This window comes from Zalophus californianus, chromosome 12 (assembly GCF_009762305.2).
Source record: "Zalophus californianus isolate mZalCal1 chromosome 12, mZalCal1.pri.v2, whole genome shotgun sequence".
Taxonomy (NCBI): domain Eukaryota; kingdom Metazoa; phylum Chordata; class Mammalia; order Carnivora; family Otariidae; genus Zalophus; species Zalophus californianus.
The window spans coordinates 22,403,596-22,423,459 of record NC_045606.1 but is presented as its reverse complement, the minus strand read 5'-3'; the positions used below and the strand labels follow the sequence as shown (position 1 = coordinate 22,423,459).

At 36.9% G+C, this 19,864-nt stretch overlaps 1 protein-coding gene and 1 non-coding gene across 2 annotated transcripts in view; one reads left to right on the top strand and one right to left on the bottom strand.

The window, feature by feature from the left end:
• The window catches only part of MAGI2 (membrane associated guanylate kinase, WW and PDZ domain containing 2), a 555,911-nt gene that overhangs the window by 9,522 nt on the left and 526,525 nt on the right, over positions 1 to 19,864 (top strand). The window lies entirely within an intron of this gene.
• LOC113912096 lies at positions 9,787 to 9,917 on the bottom strand. The gene has a single exon (XR_003516716.1). It is a non-coding gene; the product is annotated as a small nucleolar RNA SNORA38 (small nucleolar RNA).

Sequence of the window (19,864 nt, the reverse complement as noted above, 5' to 3'; positions counted from 1 at the left end):
AATTAACGACATATGGTGCTTGGAATGTATAGCATTTCACTAACATTTGCTGGGTGGTTTTCAATAAACTGTAAGGGAGCATGAGTTTCCTTATTATTCTTTTATTCTTAGAGAATTAATGGAAAGGGAATGGAAATAAAATTTGATTCCATTATTAATTCTACGCTGCTAATAAGATTTCTACTCCAACCTCACCTTTCTCTTTCATTTTACATGAGGGTGACTTTAAATTTTCTTTTAATATGTGAAAGTTCAATTTCTTTCACCACATAGTTAATGGACAAAATGATAAGTATGAAAAATTCATAATTTAAACTGGAATACTGATGATAACCCAAATACTGAACATAACATATGGAGTCAATAAACAAAAAGTTTTAAATAATATACAGCAAGCTCAAACTGAGATGAACCTTATGATGATTGGTAAATCAAAGGAAAAGACTTGATTTAAAATTTTCCAATGAGTTTTCTTTCTCCTCACCCTCCCCCCCACTTTCATTCCATACATAAGAATGTTACCTCAACAGGCATGCATTTGACTAGAAGAACCTGCCCTTTGGCACTGTGAGCTGATATTGGAGGGTGCTATTTCCCAAAGGGACCTGTTCCCTCAAGGCTAGCCCACAAGAACAGAAAGATTTCTCCAGGTCAGGTCCCTCTGGATTATTTCCAAGAGGATTAGATACTTCCAATTTCTACTCCCATTCTCTGAGTTCTCCATTAAACTTCCAGAGAAAAAAATCTACTGATGCAGCTATCTGGTTTCACTAGAGATGAAGCAAGCATTGCTACACTTAAAGTATAACTTGTCTCAAAAAAGTGTGGTTCCTATCATTTCTACCTTCAAGGATGTCCAGGAACACTCATTTTCAAATAGTATTTGCAAGTTTGGCATCATTAACTACTCTCCTCTCTTCTCTTCTATCCTCCCTCAATTTAATAAGTCTCATTTACAGTAAAATGTAGCAGCAAATTAGGAGAGGTTGCATGCAATGATTTATGTAAGGGAGAGAGAAGTGGGGACGGAGACTCCTGGAGGCTGACACACTGATGGCCTGACAGTGATTGAGGACAGGAGAAAAGTACAAAAAGTGTACAGAAGAAATTAAAGAACAGAGTCACCTAGGGTCATTTGTTCTAGGGGAAGCACTCATCAGTCTCCCAGAGGACAGCAGAGTATTGCAACCCAGCACAGCTATTGATTTTCCTAATAATGACCCTGAGGTATCCAGAAAAGGTTAAGTCATACGCAGAAAAGTAGTATTTGAGAAAGATTTCCTTCAAAGGTGATTAAAATTTAAAAGTTTGAACTTCTGAAGGGAAAGGCTAGAATATTCACCTAAACAGAATACCAGAGTCCCTGAAAATGCCAAGCAAATGAGTTGCAATATTTTAGCTATTTTCTGAGTAGAAAAAAATTATATATGTATTCAAATTTATATTCAAATTAACACTTGATTAAATTGTCTCAATAATTAATTTATAAACACATTCTATAAATGCAAATACATGATGTTCTTATATGCCCAGAACATTTGAAGTGTATATGAATATACTTAAGAAAAATGACTAGATAGTTTCCAATTATAATGAAGTTAGAAACTACATATTCTTTGGCCTTGGTAATGTTTGTCATATTTTTTTTTTTAGTCAGAAATCCTATATGTTGTATATTTGCAAAGCGCTAATGAATATGCTAGACTTAAAATAGATCTATAAATAGATCTAAATATAAATAGATCTATAATACTATTGGTGCATTACCAAACTGTTAAAATTAATGTATTAATAAAATGCAAATGTACAAGTTTATCCATTTTTTTAAAAAATCTTAGCATAATAGTATGCTAATATTACTTTTCTCACTTTTTGAGATAGTCACCTGTCCCCCAAGGACAGGAGTGATAGGTACAGGCTACTTTCTCAAAGCCCCAATTGGGAAGGAAATACTATATCATTACCTTGGTTTGTTTTCATGAAAAGTTGACATTCAGAGTGTTATATATACTCATATTTGAAGCAAAACATATTAATCAGAAGTTAAAGATATTTTATACTGGTAAACTTTCTTGCCCCATTATATTATCACATTTTTCCTTCATATTCATAGTCCTGCCTTTGCACTAACCTTCATTTTAGTACTCTTCTTGTTTGTTTTCTTTTCAATTATTTAGCTCCTGTCATATTTTCATCCTGTCACAGTTTAGATTTTTTTACCTTTATTTATATAGTTATTTTTTTATGTTTTTTTTTAAATTCCAGCTAGTTAGCATACAGTGTACTATTAGTTTCAGGTGTACGATACAGTGATTCAGCACTTCCATACAACACCCAGTGCTCATCAAAGTGTCCTCCTTAATCCCCATCACCTATTTAACTCATTCCTCCACCTACCTCCCCTCTGATAACCATCCGTTTGTTCTCTACAGTTAAGAGTCTGTTTCTTGGTTTGCCTCCCTCTCTTCCCCACCCCCGTTCATTTGTTTTGTTTCTTAAATTCCACATATGAGTGAAATCATATGGTATATTTCTTTCTCTGATTGACCGATTCTGTTTAGAATAATACTCTCTAGCTCCATCCCTGTCATTGCAAATGGCAAGATTTCATTCTTTTTTATGGCTGAATAATATATGTACCCCAGTGTTTATAGCAGCATTATCTACAATATCTAAATAATGGAAACAGCCCAAGTGTCCATCAACTGATGAATGGATAAAGAAGATGTGGTGTGTGTGTGTATATACATACACACACACACACACACACACACACACACCGTGGAATATTACTTAGATTTTCTTTTTACTTATCATTCAAGTGTTTTGTTTCTACCCAAAGTGCACTGATTATTTGCTTTCTTTATTCTTGCTTTCTTTATCCTTTGCTTTCTTCTGAAAATTGGTATCTTATATTCTTACTATATTCCTACTTTATATTCTAAAAATCTTCCCCTTTTGGGATATGCTACATTTTATACTTCAATTGGTCTTATTTCTTGGTTTTTGCTCTTGCATTTCAATACTTTTTTTTTAAACTAGTAAGCTATAGGTTACAGCAATGTGAGTAATGGGGACAATATTCACAAATGTTCCCATAAGACAATGGCTTGTTGTTGAATACAACAGAACTTTAACTAAAATGATTTCTCTGTCCTGCATAGGAAACAACACTGCCGTAGAAATGAGCATAAATATGGGTGTTTTGTTCAAAATAAGCTGTGTGGTTTGGCATGGTATATGCCTAAAAACTGATGTAATTTACCCTGATTCACCACTTTTTCTATGTAATTCCATAAGCCCAGTGGTATATTGGAAACTGCCCTCTTGTCAAATGGGTCTTACATACTTAATATTTGCCTGAATGGAACTAATAATTTCAATTAATATTTTACCTCATTTTCCCTTTATCACTAAAATTAAATTATATCCATGAGGATGAAAATATATAAGATTTTCTTCTTTATTGTTCTTTAATCTTCAAATCCTCATCCTTTTATTTAGACAGGTCTTCTTAGTAGTAATTAGAAGGCTCTTGGGGGAGGGGATAAAAATAATTGTCTCTGAGTATAAAGATATTAATAACACAGAAAGACACGACTTTATTTTCATTTATTTTTTTTTCTTATTTATTCTTTAATTTGAAATTTTACTTCACTTTGAAACCATCCCCTGTAAGTACTCATTCTCATCTTGGTTAATCACATCACCTGTGTTCTTGTTGCTTATTATTTTCTATTCTGGGTATCTTTACAATTATCGTTGATTTAATTCTATTATATATAATTTGAGACCACACTTGCTTCTTGGTAGACTCCTGTAACTTCCTCTTACAGAATTAGACTCAGAAATATTATTTAATAGAATTATTTATATTCTTCCAACATGGGTTTCCAATTACTTGAAAAGTGTTTTTCCTTTTCATGTTTCATTTAAATTTTACACAGTTCTTCTATTAATGAAAAAATGCCTCCTCATGGCACCTATTTTTCAGAAACAAGAGTAAAAATAAAAATCATATAGGAAAGTAAAGATGCATTCCCAAGAGTGAATGAAAGTAGATCACGGCTGCCTCAAAGTAACAAAATATTGATCAAGGTCTTGTCAAAGGTAACAAAATGCATTAAATATGAGCATGAAAATATTGAGACAGAATGTTGAGAAGCTAGAGTTTGGGTAAGGAAGGGAAACTGCTGGGGGGAGGGGACAGCCAAGTTGTTAGAGAGAGAATGGACTTCGACAGGCCTTGCCAAGGTACAGTGATTTCAACTTGTAGAACAGTCATTGAAAAATTTTTTGTGCTAGCAATCCACTTTCAAGTAAAAGAATTGTTGGCAGTGGGCTTGAAGGAATTAAATAGTGCTATATAAAACTGTGGTTTTCAGAGTGCTACAATACTGCAATCTTCAGAGCTGGGTGATTGTCTGATGGAGTTGTTTGCATCCCAGGCTGCATTTGTTGTATTCTAGAAAGTTCTGATCTCTTTTGATGTCAACTGAACCATACCCTCATGTCCATCACATTTTCTAACAAACAACATTGAAACAGAATCTGTGGGAAACAAAAGCAAAAATGAATTGGGACTTCATCAGGATAAAAAGCTCTTGCACAGCAAAGGAAACAGTCAGCAAAACCAAAAGGCAACCTACAGAATGGGAGAAGATATTCACAAATGACATATGAGATAAAGGGCTAGTATCCAAAATCTATAAAGAATGTATCAAACTCAACACCCAAAACCAAACACATCCAGTCAAGAAATGGACAGAAGACATGAACAGACATTTTGCCAAAGAAGACATCTAAATGGCCAACAGACACGTGAAAAAAATGCTCAACATCACTCGACATCAGGGAAATACAGATCAAAACTACAATGAGATACCACCTCACACCAGTTAGAATGGCTAAAATTAACAAGTCAGGACACGACAGATGTTGGCGAGAATGCAGACAGAGGGGAACCCTCTTACACTGTTGGTGGAATGCAGACTGGGGCAGCCACTCTGGAAAACAGTATGGAGGGTACCCAAAAAGTTAAAAGTAGAGCTACCCTATCACCCAGCAATTGCACTACTAGGTGTTTACCCAAAGAATACAAAAACACTGATTCAAAGGGATACATGCGTCCTGATATTTTTTTAAGATTTTATTTATTTATTTGAGAGAGAGAGTGTGTGCACGAGAGAGCAGGGGGGAGGGGCAGAGGGAGAAGCAGACTCTCCGCTGCACAGGGAGCCCAACTCTCGGGGCTTGATCCAGGACCCTGAGATCATGACCTAAGTTGAAGGCAGATGGCTTAACTGACTGAGCCATCCAGGTGCCCCATCCTGAAATTTATAGTAGCATTATCTAAAATAGCCAATTATGGAAACAGCCCAGTGTCCATCGATTGACAAATAGATAAAGAAGATGTGGTACATACATATACAATGGAATATTCCTCAGCCATAAAAAGGAATGAAATCTTGCTATTTGCAATGACATGGATGGAGCTAGAGAGTATCATGCTAAGCGAAATAAGTGAGTCAGACAAATACCATATGATTTCACTTGTATGTGGAATTTAGGAAACAAAAGAGATGAACATAGGGGAAGAGAAAGGAAAATAAAATAAGATGAAAACAAAGAGGGGGGCAAACCAAAAGAGATTCTTAACTATAGGAAACAAACTGGGGGTTGCTGGAGGGGAGGTGGGGGGATGGGGTAATTATGTGATGGGCATTAAGAGGGCACTTGATGAAATGAGCACTGGGTGTTATATGCAACTAATGAATCACTAAATTCTACCCCTGAAACTAATAAAACAGTATATGTTAACTAAATTGAATTTAAATAAAATAAATAAAAATTTAAAAAAAGAAACAGAATCTGTCCTCATTTGCAGCAAAAAACAAGTTCTAAAAATATGTTAGAGGGGTGCCTGGGTGGCTCAGTTGGTTAAGCGACTGCCTTCGTCTCAGGTCATGATCCTGGAGTCCTGGGATCGAGTCCCGCATCGGGCTCCCTGCTCAGCAGGGAGTCTGCTTCTCCCTCTGACCCTCCCCCCTCTCATGTGCTCGCTCTCTCTCGTTCCCTCTCTCTCAAATAAATAAATAAAATCTTTAAAACAAATATTGTTAGAATGCAGAAGATAGCTAGTGAAGGACTGCAGTACTCCAGGAAACCAAATAATTGGTAGGGATGCACTGTGACCCAGAGAAAGTAGAGCTGTTTTTCCAAGTATACAGTTGAGGCCTAGGAATTGCAAGTGCAAATGCTAATCTTGGATTTGTCATGAACTTGATTTTGGACCTCTACTAAGAAGGCTTTAGGAGAACATGAGCACTGTATTTAAATGACTGATGAGTTGCACATGACAGAGAAATGAGATTTTTGTTCTGAGTGACCTTAAGGAGTGGAACTAGACAAGTAATAGATAAAGAGACAAAGATTGTGGCTTGATATAAAGAAATGCTTTCTAATATCCAGGGGCTAATGAAATAATAAACTGAATGCATTGTTAAATAGTTGCTGGGATTGCCAGACATGGGCTAAGAGCTCTCTTGGCAGTGCTGTTCTAGAGGGGATACACACATCGATAAATATTTGGACTGAAATAACTACAACATCAAAACATCAAAAACAATACTAGATGTGATGGTTAATCTTACGTGTCAACATGATTGGGCCATGGGTTGCCCAGATATCTGGTTAAATATTGTTTCTGGGTATGTCTGAGAGGGTGTTTCTGGAAGAGATGAGCATTTGAATTGGTGAGTAAAGTCAAATGGATGGCCCTCCCGAAAGTGTGTGGGTATCACCCAGTCTGTTGAAAGCCTAAGTAGAACAAAATTGTTGAGGATGTTTGAATATGCTGTCTGCCCTACTGAGCTGGGATCTTCCCCTACCCCTTGGTGCTCCTAACTCTCAGACCTGAATATCCAATTAGTTCTGTTTTTCTGGAGAACCCGGACTAATACACTGGGCACCATGCTTTGCGCACACTATAATTTTCACAGTGCTTTATTTTAATCCTTTTCACAGAGGAGGAATCTGAAGCTCAAAGATGGTTAGTAACTTGCAGGAGGTCTTTCAGGTAGTAAGTGACAAACTTGAAATTGCTTCCAACATTTTTGACACAGAGTTTGTGCTTGGAATAACATTTTCCCATTGGAAAGGTATTCAGTCAATGCAAGGTCAATTTTGCCCTGTTTTCTTTTCTGTATCTGGATGACTGGCTCCAAGTCTCTGCTCCTGTAGTGTGCCTTTTTCCTTCTGACTGTAATATCCCATCATTCTAAACCAGTGTTTACTACTGTGTTCTTAGAAGAACACAGGACAATGAAATTTCACCCCCACCCCCAAAGAGGGAGGAAACATTCTGCGGTCAAACAAGTTTGGAAATTATAGAATACTACCTACCATATCGTCCTTGAAAGATTTATATTACAGATTTGTATTTTAAAGTTTTGAGAAGCCTTACAATAAAGAAACCTGTTTAAATTTGTATTTCTGGCATTTTCAAACCTGCTAGACTATGGAACTAATTGTCATGGAGCTCTGTTAAGATCTCCCCAGAACCGGTGTTTTGGAGCCCATGTTTGAAAACAACACTAACGTTCAACCCTGCAGGCCTCCATTGTATACCATGAAAGTCAAGTGATTGAGCTGGATGCCCTTTAAGAGTTCTTGCAGCCTACAGTGTGTAGTACTGGTATTTTGTCCATACAACCAACTCTGTACTGAGTAGTCACTAGGACTCAGCCTCTAGAAACCTGGCCATGTCAGTTTGTTCTCCCTCAAAGTAAACCAGCAAGGACAGACCAGAGGTGGTAATAAAGACAAAAAGTAGTTATATCCTCAAGACCAGTATTATACCTACTGTGATTTCAAAACAATATTTCTTAAATTTCTCTTTCATAATTTAAGTGCCTAACATCCCTCCAACCACACACAAAAAAAGGATTTTATTATGTAAAACAACATAGTCATACCAGGAATTAAAGAATATTAAATTGGAAATTTCAAGTGAGACAATAAGATATAATAGCAATTAATAATGACAATAGTACTATGATTTGAAAATAGCAATAAGAAACCTTTACTTGTATATTAGACTCTATTCAAAGATATATAGATAAGTAGATATAGAGATAATCATTTAATCTTCACAGATATATAATCATTTAATCTTCATAAAAACCTATAAAGGAGATATCATATTATTATTCCCATTATGTAGCTGAAGACACTGAAGCCCAGGAAACTAAAGGAACTGGATCCCAAGCCCAGCAAGTGGCAAGAAGCTGGCATGGAAGAGTAGGAGGGTGTGAAAGGGGGAGAAAGGGTTTGTGAAGAGAAAGTTACGCTATGACTCCACCCCAACCAAAGTGGAGGGATGAAGAATAATTAACCCCTATGACTTCAGATCAAGAGAGGATCTTAATTTGTGTTCCCTGCAGTAGACTGGTATCTATGTTGAGCCTAAGAAATCAAAAAGCTAGGCATCCAAATGAAAAGGAGTAAAATTGTCCCTATTTGGAGACAACATATATAGGAAACGCTGAAGTCTCCATAAAAACAAACAGACAAACAAAAAGCCTATTAGAACTAATAAATGAATTCAGTAAAGTTGTAGGATACAAAATAAAAAAAGAAAACAGTTCTCTCTTTTTATACAAACAGTAAACTATCTGAAAGGAAATTAGGGAAATAATTCCATTTACAATAGCACCAAAAAGAATATACTACTTAAGATAAATGTAAGTAAGTTAAGTAAATACTTGTATACTGAAAACTTCAAAACATTAATGAAAAAAATTTAAAGACGTCAAACAAATGGAAAAATATTCCATACTCATGGATTGGAAGTTTTAATATTATTAAACAGTGTGGCATAATGACAAGCATGTAGACCAATGGAACTGAATAGAGAGTCTGGAAGTAGATCTACAAATATATAGTCAGCTGATGTTCAACAAGGATGTCAAGCATATATAATGGGAAAAAAATAGTTTCTTCAACAAATGGTGCTGGGAAAACTGGATATCCATATGCAAAATAATAAAATTGGACCATTATTTTATACCATACATAAAAATAAAGTAGATTAAATACTTAAACATAAGACCTGAAGCCATAAAACTATTAGAAGAGGGGCGCCTGGGTGGCTCAGTTGGTTAAGCGACTGCTTTCAGCTCAGGTCATGATCTTGGAGTCCTGGGATTGAGCCCCGCATCGGGCTCCCTGCTCATCAGGAAGTCTGCTTCTCCCTCTGACCCTTCCCCTTCTCGTGTGCTCTCTCTCTCTCTCTCTCATTCTCTCTCAAATAAATAAATAAAATCTTAAAAAAAATTTTTAGAAGAAAACATAAAAGGAAAGCTTCATGGCATTAATCTTTACAATGATTTCATGGTTATGACACCAAAAGCCAGGCAACCCAAACAAAAACAAATAGGATTACATCAAACAAAAAACTGCAAAGCAAAGGAAACAATAAACAGAGTGAAAAGGCAGTCTATCAAATGGGAGAAAATATTTGCAAATCATGTATCTGATAAGGGGCTAATATACAAAATATATAAAGAACTCATACAACTCAATGGCAAATAATAAAAAAAATAATAATCCTTTTTAAAAATAGGCAAAAATCTGAATAGACATTTTCCCAAAGAAGACATACGGCTGGTCAACAGGCACATGAGATGTTCAACATCACTAGTTGTCAGGGAAATGCAAATCAAAACCACAATGAGATAAAACCCACACCTGTTAGAATGGCTTTTTTTTCTTCTTCTTCTTCTTCTTTGTTGGATGGTTCATCTTGAGCCTGCAGGGAGCAAGCTGGCCCCAGACTTCTCCAAATCCACATTTCTTTGCCTCCAATTCTGACGTGTCCAAAGACAGGGAACTACAGACACACCTTTGTAGGAGGGTCTAGAATGGCTATTAACAAAAGGACAAGAAATAGCAAGTGTTGCCAAGGATGTGGAGAAAAGGGAACCCTGTGCACTGTTGGTGGAACGGAAGCCACTGTGGAAAACAGTATGACGGTTCCTCAAAAATTAAAAATAGTTACCATATGATCCAGCAATTTCACTTCTAGGTGTTTATCTGACGAAAATGAAAACACTAACTCAAAAAGATACATTCGCCCCCATGTTTATTGCAGGATTATTTGCAGTAGCAAAGATATAGAAACAGCCTACCTGTCTATGGGTGGATGAATGGCTAACGAAATTGTGGTATATACAGTTGACCCTAGAACAATGTGGGAGTTAGGGATGCCAACCCCCCATGCAGTTGAAAATTCACATATAACATTTGACTCCTCAAAAACATACCGACTGTTGACCAAGAAGCCTCACTGATCACACAGTTGATTAATACATATTTTACATGTTAAATATATTATGTGCTGTAATAATAATAATAATAATAAAGTGTTCTAGAGAAAAGAAAATGCTATTAAGAAAGTCATTAAGAGGAAAAATATTTACAGTGCTGTACTATATTTATCTACCATAAATTTACATCATCTGTTTATAAGATGAATTGTCTATTAGTACCTACAGCAATATTGTCTTATATAATACAAAATGCCTTGTATTACTAACACTAGATATCAAAAATAAAAAGATAATGTGAAAAAAATCATATTTATTTCCAGGTAAAATGCTTCATGCATTGATAACAAAGAAGCAGCAATATGATTCCCTTATGGTAGCCTATTGTAATCGACTGGATTGCTTCACAGTAGCCTAGCCTATATACTAATGAATGAATGATTATAAAATTTTTATGGCATGCAATATCACAGTCATATTTATAATAGAGTATTAGAAACATTGTTACATTTTTTTAAAAAAACACCTGTGATGATTCTGATACACAGTTTCTCCAATTATGAGAGGTAATTTTTTTCTTAATTTGTTATTTCTAGGTGACACAGTTCATCTGAGAGTTTTTTCAAATTACCTCAACCTCCAAAAAATTTTTTCCAATATATTTCTGGAAAAATATCCACATATAAGTGGGCCTGTGCAGTCAAACCCATGTTGTTCAAGGGTCAACTGTATATACAATGGAATATTATTCAACCATAAAAAAAGAATTAAATCTTGCCATTTGCAACAACGTGGGTAGTAGCCTCAATGGCACTATGCTAAGTGAAATAAGTGAAAGAAAGACAAACACCATATGATCTCTCTTATACGTGGAATCTAAGAGCAAACAAAACCCAAAACAAACAAGCTCATAGATTGAGTACAGATTGGTGTTTGCCAGAGGTGGGAGGGAGGGTGCAAAGCGTGAAGGGGGTCAAAAGGTAAAAAGAAAAAAAAAACATTAAAATATAATGAGCAGTAAGTATTTCTGGAAGACAGGAAACCAAAGAAAGAGAGAACACAGGTTTATTAACTTAATCAAATTCTATTGTAATCATTTGTTTATAAGTCTTTTCAACTGGACTACTTTAAGACTTTTGATTCAGGAAGAGTTTATTATTTATGTTTATAGTCCTAGGACCCCCAGTATCTGCCACATAGTAATCAACAAATTGCTATTGGAAGCAGGGGAAAAAAAAGATTAATCTCCAAAATATATAAGGAATTCCTACAACTCAAATGATTAAAAAAATAAAAAACCCTAATAGCCCAGTTAAAAAATGGACTATAGACTTAAATAGACATTTCTTCAAAGAAAATCTACAAATGGCCAATAGTTATATGAAAAAATGCTGAATGTCACTTATCAAGGATATGTTTGACTACTAATGAGATAGAATATATGATGCAGTTTTCACGCAAAAGTTGCTTACTACAAAGGAAGAACCCTGTTAAGTGTCTCTGACTTCTGACAGTTAGAGGCACTGCTAGCCCAGGACACAGGGCCTTACCCCTGGACTTACACTGTTGGATGCTCGAAAACATTTTCATCCCTCTCTGCTTCTTGAGGTTAATCTGTCCAGATTCATAACCCTCAGCAAGAGTGTCTGATAGACTTGAGATTTGGTCACATGTCTGCCCCCTAGCTGCCCAGGTTCAGAGTGCTATTTTTTTCATAGGTCTGGAATAGGAAATAGGATCCTTATTCTCACAACATTCACACAATGATGGACTTCTTAAACAGAGAGAAGGGGTTCAAATTCTGGACAAACTAGCAGCAACATCCTGCCCAGCTGCAGTATTATAGGCCCTGGGCAAAGGGCAAAGGTCCTCGTAGGAGGTATTTTCAAAAAGCAGTGACATCTGGGTTATTATTGTTAATGTAATTAATTCCATTAGTGTTCAGGCTCTTGTCAGACCCTGGAAAATATGTAATACATTTACAAATATGTATAGAGGATGTGGAAAAGAGTAAAATGAAAATTAGAAATGGTGAGATCTTTTTTTTTTTTTAAATAGAAGAAACAGCCCACATACGTGAGAAACAGATGCAAAGACAGCAGAAAATATAGAGGAAATTATGGGAGGGGTATGTTAAGCTGAATACAAGGGCATGTAAACTGCAAGACAAGGGGAAATTTTATAGAGCAGTCATTTTAATTATATATATTAAAACTTTATTGATGCCATAAAATCCAAACACTCTAAACCTGGATTCTTTGTTAAAAGTACACCATCACATGCAAAGATAAATTGAATTTGTATGTAAAAGAGATAAACCAGTGTAACATTTTAGAAAATGTTTATATATTTAGAGAATATATATGGAATACCATGTAGTCCTATTCTCTCTTTCTCCCTCTCTCTTCCTCTTCTTGGTTCTCCTCTCCTCTTAACAATCTTTGTCCATTCTGTCTTACTCACCTTTGCTTACACTGACTGTTCTGCCTGGTCCCTCACGAAGTTGGTTAGTCTTAATTCTTTTCCTTCTCAGTCTACACATACACCCGCTCCTAAATCTGTATCCCTAACTCAGACCTAGTTCCTGGGTCTAAACCTATATATCGCCTCCGTCTGTGTTGTCCTTCAAAGAAACATAAACTAAAATTCTCCTAACTTGAGCACATCATCTCCTCAAAACCTCAGTCCCCACTGTAGTCCCAGCGTCAGTAAACGTCATACCTAGGAACATGATTGCCCCAGTCAGAAACATAGGAGTCACCCGTGATTCCCCACAACATTCAAGTAATCATCCAGTCCTTCCCGTCCTAACCCCTGAGTAGCATCTTCGTAATGTATCCCCTCTGGTCCGTTCCCGGTATCCTTGTCATTGTTCATATTCTAACCATCTCAGGGAACACCGAAAGCATCCTTACTGGCCTTTTTTGTCTTGGGGCTAGAGTAATCTTAATATCCAAATCTAATGGGGTTACTTCTCTGCTCAAATAGCTTCCATCAACTTTTCCATAAAATTCTTTTTATGCTATAGAATGGTATGGTCCTTCTCATCCCTGCCAGCTTCCACTTCATTAATTCCTATCCAGCATACACAAATTCCTTAAAATTGCTCTAAAATGTTACAGTCGTCCACACTAGCATGCCTTTGTGCTTGCATTTCCCTCTGCTGTCCTCCAGGGTCTGCCTGGTGAAATTCTGTTCATCTCCAAACAGATTTCAGTATGCTTTGTACCTGGGCCTTCTTATGGTTTTCATCATAGGAATTGTAGGATTATACTTTGGTTGTCATTTTTTTGTCTCTCTACTGGACTTTTAAACTCTTAGTACAGTTAATAGGATATAGTAGGTATTCAGTGAATTGTTACTGCATAGGCTTGTTAAAGGATATTTCAGTGTGAAATTGTGTATGTTAACCAGTGTTTGGTCCGTGTAATCTTTCTCCCTCACCTCCATATGCATTCTGTCACCAGGGCCAATCAACATTACTTTATAAACATTATTTGAATCCTTTCATTTCTCCTTAGTTCCACCATTACCATCCACCTTGTCTAAGATGCATTATTTCTTCCTGGATTGCTGCAGGAAGTCTCCTAAATAGTTTCCTTACATATGTTTTAGACTCTCTCCACTCCAATTTTCACATTACATCCAACATTTTTTTTTAAAGATTTTATTTATTTATTTGAGATAGGAGAGAATGAGAGATAGAGAGCACGAGAGGGAAGAGAGTCAGAGGGAGAAACAGACTCCCTGCCGAGCAGGGAGCCCGATGCGGGACTCGATCCCGGGACTCCAGGATCATGACCTGAGCCGAAAGCAGTCACTTAACCAACTGAGCCACCCAGGTGCCCCAGCATTTTTTTTAAAATGCAAAGCCAGCCCCCCCTGCTCTTCCACTGTCACCCCAGCCCCCCCCCACCCACACATAAATCCATGGATCCATGGCTTAGAATAAGGAATGGCGGCAATCTGATTTTCCATCATTGAGAGTGCATACACACAAAATGTGGTGGAGACACATGGAATATTATGCAACAGAAAAAAGATTCCATGTACTAATAACATGAAGGATCTTAGGAACATGGTTCTAAGAAGAAAAAAAATTAAGAAACTAAACAAGATCTGTAGCCCAATGCCATTTCCATGACTTTAGATGTATTCGTACAAAACAACAATGAATATTAGCAAGGATATATTCAAACACAAAGGTATGTTTTTATACTTCCTGCTCCCATTCCCTGCTTCATTTTTATCCTTAGCGCTTAACACCTAATCAACTTATGTTTTACTTATTTATGTCATTATTTCTCTGTTTTCCTCATTATAAATGTAAGCTCCATAAAGGATTTAGATCTATTTGGTTCACTGCTATTTTTTTTCAGTCCCTAGAGTGGTATGTGTCACAAAGAAATGCACTGTTTCCTGACATCTTAGGCTCACCATGCCTATTGTGTTGTTTAAAGAACTTTCCCTACCCACACTGGCCTCTCCCCAATACAGTTCTTTACCCCAGTGAACTCCTGCTCATCCATTAGACACCAGCTCAAGAAACCTTTCCTGACTCCTTTAGTCTACAATACATGCCATGAAATATTGGAATCAATCTTATTCCTCTGGATATCTATATATCGACATATCAAATGCCATTATACATTCATTTTTATGTTATTTCATTAGCACCAATATTCCTTACCAGTCTGTGAGCCACACAAGGGCAGGGACTGTTTCTGCTTTTGATCATTATTGTATTCCTGCTGCCTAATATACTACCTGGCACACAGTAGGTATTCAATAAATATTAGCCATTTGAATTAATAGGTCTCATAAGTTTTATAAATTCCTTTGTAGATTTTAAGAAAATAGAAATGCTCTCAGCCAGAATTCCCCTAAATCAATAATGCTTCACCTTTTGGATTTTTTAGTCCATTTCAAGGTCTCTTTTCTTTCAGAATGGCCTTCATACAGGTCTTATTGTCTCATCAAAAATGACATTGAGGTCACCAGCCTAGATAAGATTTCCCCAGAATAGACATCTAGCAGAGCTAGAAGGCAGCAGATTCATTTTTGAAATTAAGAGGAACCTGTATTAGAGCATCTCCTGTCATTACTTGCTCCTTTAAGAAAAACATTTAAGTTAATTATGTATAAGAAAATTAGTATTTCTTTTTCCTTTGAGCCGGATACTATGCCTTGTTCAGCTCAGAATTTTGTAAAAGATTTAGTACTTTTCATTATCAGCTTTCTTGGCACTCCTCAGTGTTTCTGTCAGTTTAATTAGAAAAAGTACGGGAGGTCTTTGATGACTAAAACATTGAGTCCCTACATCTAGTAACCAGTGCCTGGGATTGCTTATTGTAAAAGGAGCTGGCTTTTCAGAGTCAGGGAGCTAAAGCTTCGATCAGATTGCTCTTAAAATCATCATTAATTTTCCCCATTCTTGGTTAATCAATTATTTTGATACCAAAGTAATTCTTGGTTAATCAATTAATTTCAACTCCTTTTCTAAAGCTGAAAGCAAAGAATAAATGAAACCTGATAAGCAAAATCTATGTGATAGGACTTACTTTTTAAAATGAAGTTCCTAATCTATATGCAGGTTTATTTTTTTCTAATAATGTATTTGATAGAAAAGGTTTATTATTTAAATGATCAAAATAAGCATAAAAAACATTCAGTGAAAAGAGATTTTTCCCCATTTCTTTCGCCTGCCCCCCCCCCCATTTCACATTATCATATGCCTGGTTCTTTGCTAATGTGTCCAATCTTACATATGTCAGTTTGCCTGCACTTCCCATCCCTTTCCTTTGTCTTATTCTTGTGAAAAGGCTCTCAGATTTAAACAAAAATGCCCTTAAATGAGAGAACATAGCATTTCTACTCAGTTTTGAGTGTGGAGACTAAATCAAATGTTCACAAAGACTTGCTTCAAAGTATTCAAGACAAGACATCTTTCAAAAGGAGAGAAAAGGTTTTTGATCTTCTGGGAATTATAATATATGGAAAGGAAGGAGTGAGAGAAGAAAAAAGATTATATTCTTCCAGAATTTGGGTTAGAAAAACAAGAGTATGGTAGTTAACCTTTCAAATCCTTACAACAGTTAGGCAGTAGAACTGTCTATGTAGCTTTGATTGTGGGACAGATTCTGTTGATAATTCCTCGTGTTCAAATCTAAGAGATTCAGCTAAGTGGGAATCTAGCTTGCCTCCGTCATCATTACAGGAAGGAAGCTTTTGTGCTGATTATATTATATATGGATGGGAACAAGCCCATAGGAATTGTTTGATACACAAACAATTCAAGCTTAATATTTTCTGCTTGTATTTTTTGTTGTTGTTTCCCTAATGTAAATCCTTCCAAGTGTGTTATTATGTTTCATAGGTTACATTGCAAAGTGTAAAGATTTGAACTTCTTTGCTTTGGAAAAGGAAGGTTTGAGAAAGTGATTGTGTCAGGGGTAAAGGGGAGATATCATTGTCCAAAACATTCAGCCATTAAATTTTTTTAAAGTTGGAATTACATTAGCATCCAGTAAGGATGCAGAATTTGAATATATCCTTTTTTTTTTCTTTTGGTCAGAATTTGAATATATCTTAAGGATGCTCCCAAAGTACTGAAAGAAAATAGGATTTTTACATTATCTTAAAGTAAACAACTAAAATTTCCTGAGATGAGGAAGACAGGACTTCTAAGACCTTTTATGCAAAATATATGAAATGCTGTTTCTCAGCAGGTGAATTTCAGAAAGAATGCCAAGAATATTCTTGTGAAAAAAGTGATTAAGAATGATTGCCCCGGGGTGCCTGGGTGGCTCAGTCATTAAGCATCTGCCTTCAGCTCAGGTCGTGATCCCGGGGTTCTGAGATTGAGCCCCGCATCGGGCTCCCTGCTCCGCGGGAAGCCTGCTTCTCCGTCTCCCACTCCCCCTGCTTGTGTTCCTGCTCTTGCTGTCTCTCTCTCTGTCAAATACAAAAATAAAATCTTTAAAAAGAAAAAAGAATGATCACCCCAAGACCCACATTTTCAAATCTTTGAGACCATTGAGAGATATATTTAGTTTATTGCAATACACATTTGCTTTACTATACAATATAAGAGGATGAATCAGATTCAAGAATTAAATTTGTGGGGCACGTGGTGGCTCAGTCAGTCAAACATCCAACTCTTGATTTCGGCTCAGCTCATGATTTCAGGGTGGTGAGCTTGAGTCCTGTGTAGAGCTCCACACTCAGTGGAGAGTCTGCTTAAGATTCTCTCTCTCTCCCTCTGCCCCTCCTTTCTAAAATAAATAAATAAATCTTAAAAAAAAAAGAATTAAATTTGCATCTTTCCCTAAAGTATTGCCAGATAAATATATTTTACTTTATTTTTATTTTGACCAAATAGTGTATGAACATATTTAAAAAGTCAAGTAGCATAAAAAAGGCCAACGTTTAGTAACAAGAGTCCTACTATACCTGTTACTAACCCACATTCTCCTCCTTTAAGACCACCATTAACTTATTTAGTAATTCAAGCTGATATGGGACTACACATTTTAAACTCATATTCTTGCACTCTTATTTGTTGGTTTATCTGTTTTAGAAATTATATTTTGACTCCTGATCTAGTGTATATATTCTTAGCTCTTTTCCATTTACATGCCACATACAGTGTCCCTCATATACCGTATACCTCTCTCTTCCCCTCAGAGGTAATAATATTTTTTTATTAAATTCACTCATGGTTTATTTTCTTATGATTATGTAAGCATTATTCAGTCCTGAGACAAGTGATGTACTATGATTTTATATGTCATTTTTTTCATAAATTAATAACTGCCTCATTTTATCATTTGCTTAATTTTCTTTTTTTTCTATTTTTTGTAAAGATTTTATTTATTTATTTGAGAGAGAGCACAAGCAGGGGGAGGGGGGAGGATGAGAGAAAAGCAGACTCCCCTCTGAGCTGGGAACACGCCACAGGACTCAGTCCCAGGGCCTTGAGATCATGACCTGAGCTGAAGGCAGACACTTAGCCAACTGAGCCACCCAGGTGCCCCGCATTTGCTTAAATTTCTATTATGTATTGTTAAATTTTTCTTTTTTTTTAAGATTTTATTTATTTGAGAGAGAGACAGAGATAGCTAGAGAGAGCACGGGCTGGGAGGAGAGGGAGAAGCAGACTCCCCGCTGAGCAGGGAGCCTGACGCGGGGCTCGATCCCGGGACCCTGGGATCATGACCTGAGCCGAAGGCAGATGCTTAACTGACTGAGCCACCCAGGCGCCCCTGTATTGCTAAATTTTGCAACTGCACCAATAATTTTACAAAATGCTGGTGGATACTATTTTTGACATAAACCCATAGGACGATTTATAGGTTTCTTTTTCCCTTCTTGCTTCAATCTGTTGATCAGTCTTTTGTATGCCATTATGTTATTTCACGGATATAACATCTATATTTTAAAACACTTTTCTTCTGTTCCCAGAACAGTCTCTCCTTCCCCTTGTTTCTACTTTTCTGTTTGTTTTGGTCTCTAGATGCTGGAGGTTTCTACACAGGCCAAGTGATTCTTGGCTGTGTGTATTCTGGTATGAGGCATTGGGACATAGTTGAGAGGTCTTAGACCTCTCCATGTTTGGAAGAGGGCTGTTTGTCTGGTAGGCTGTATTCAAGGGGACTAGCCAGCAGCCTGGTGCTTTTCAGGGGGAGGGGGAGCATCTTCAGACTTCACTGTTAGCAGCTCTTCCCCTAGGGCCATTCAGTTTCTCCAGAGCAGAGTACTGACGTCTCCCGCGGCGGGGTTCATGCCTACTGCCTGTGTTCTGGGTGCCCTAGAGTGAGGGAAAGGAGCTGACAAGCTCAGAGCTTCATTCAGCAAACTTCTGTTTAACTCTCCTGTTTCAGCTTTGCACTTAAGCCCAGTTACCTTCAGGGGGCCCACAGTATATATTGGTTGATTCTCTTTGGTAACTTTATGCAGGCTCTAGATTTCTGCTTCTTATTTCTGCTAAGGTTAGTTAGCTCTCTATTTTTTTCTTCTAAAATTGTGCTGCTGTCCTTGTTCTGTTCTCGCCCTTCCTTCCCCTCCCCCCGTCTTTAGTCCTCTGTTACAATTGTAGTAGGGCTTTGGAGACAGAAAAGTGTCTTCAATCATCCATATATTTATCTAGGTAAATTGAAAAGATTATTAAGATACAATAATAACATTTTTTAAGGAGTCACCCAGATATTTACAAACAAAAACACCCTCTGGCATTAAAGAGTTAGATGGAAGGTTGGGTATGTGAGCATTCTGCTTAGAGGATTCTGATGGACTCTTCAACTTCTGTGGATAATTCTGTATTCTGTATAGGAAAAGGCACAAGTCTGAAGTTCACAAGAAAGAATTTCTCTGACCAGTGCAGGGCTCAGGGGGCACCTGGGTGGCTCAGTCGTTAAGTGTCTGCCTTTGGCTCGGGTCGTGATCCCGGGGTCTTGGGATCGAGCCCCACATCGGGCTCCCTGCTCCTTGGGGAGTCCGCTTCTCCCTCTCCCTATACCCCTACACCCCTCTCATGC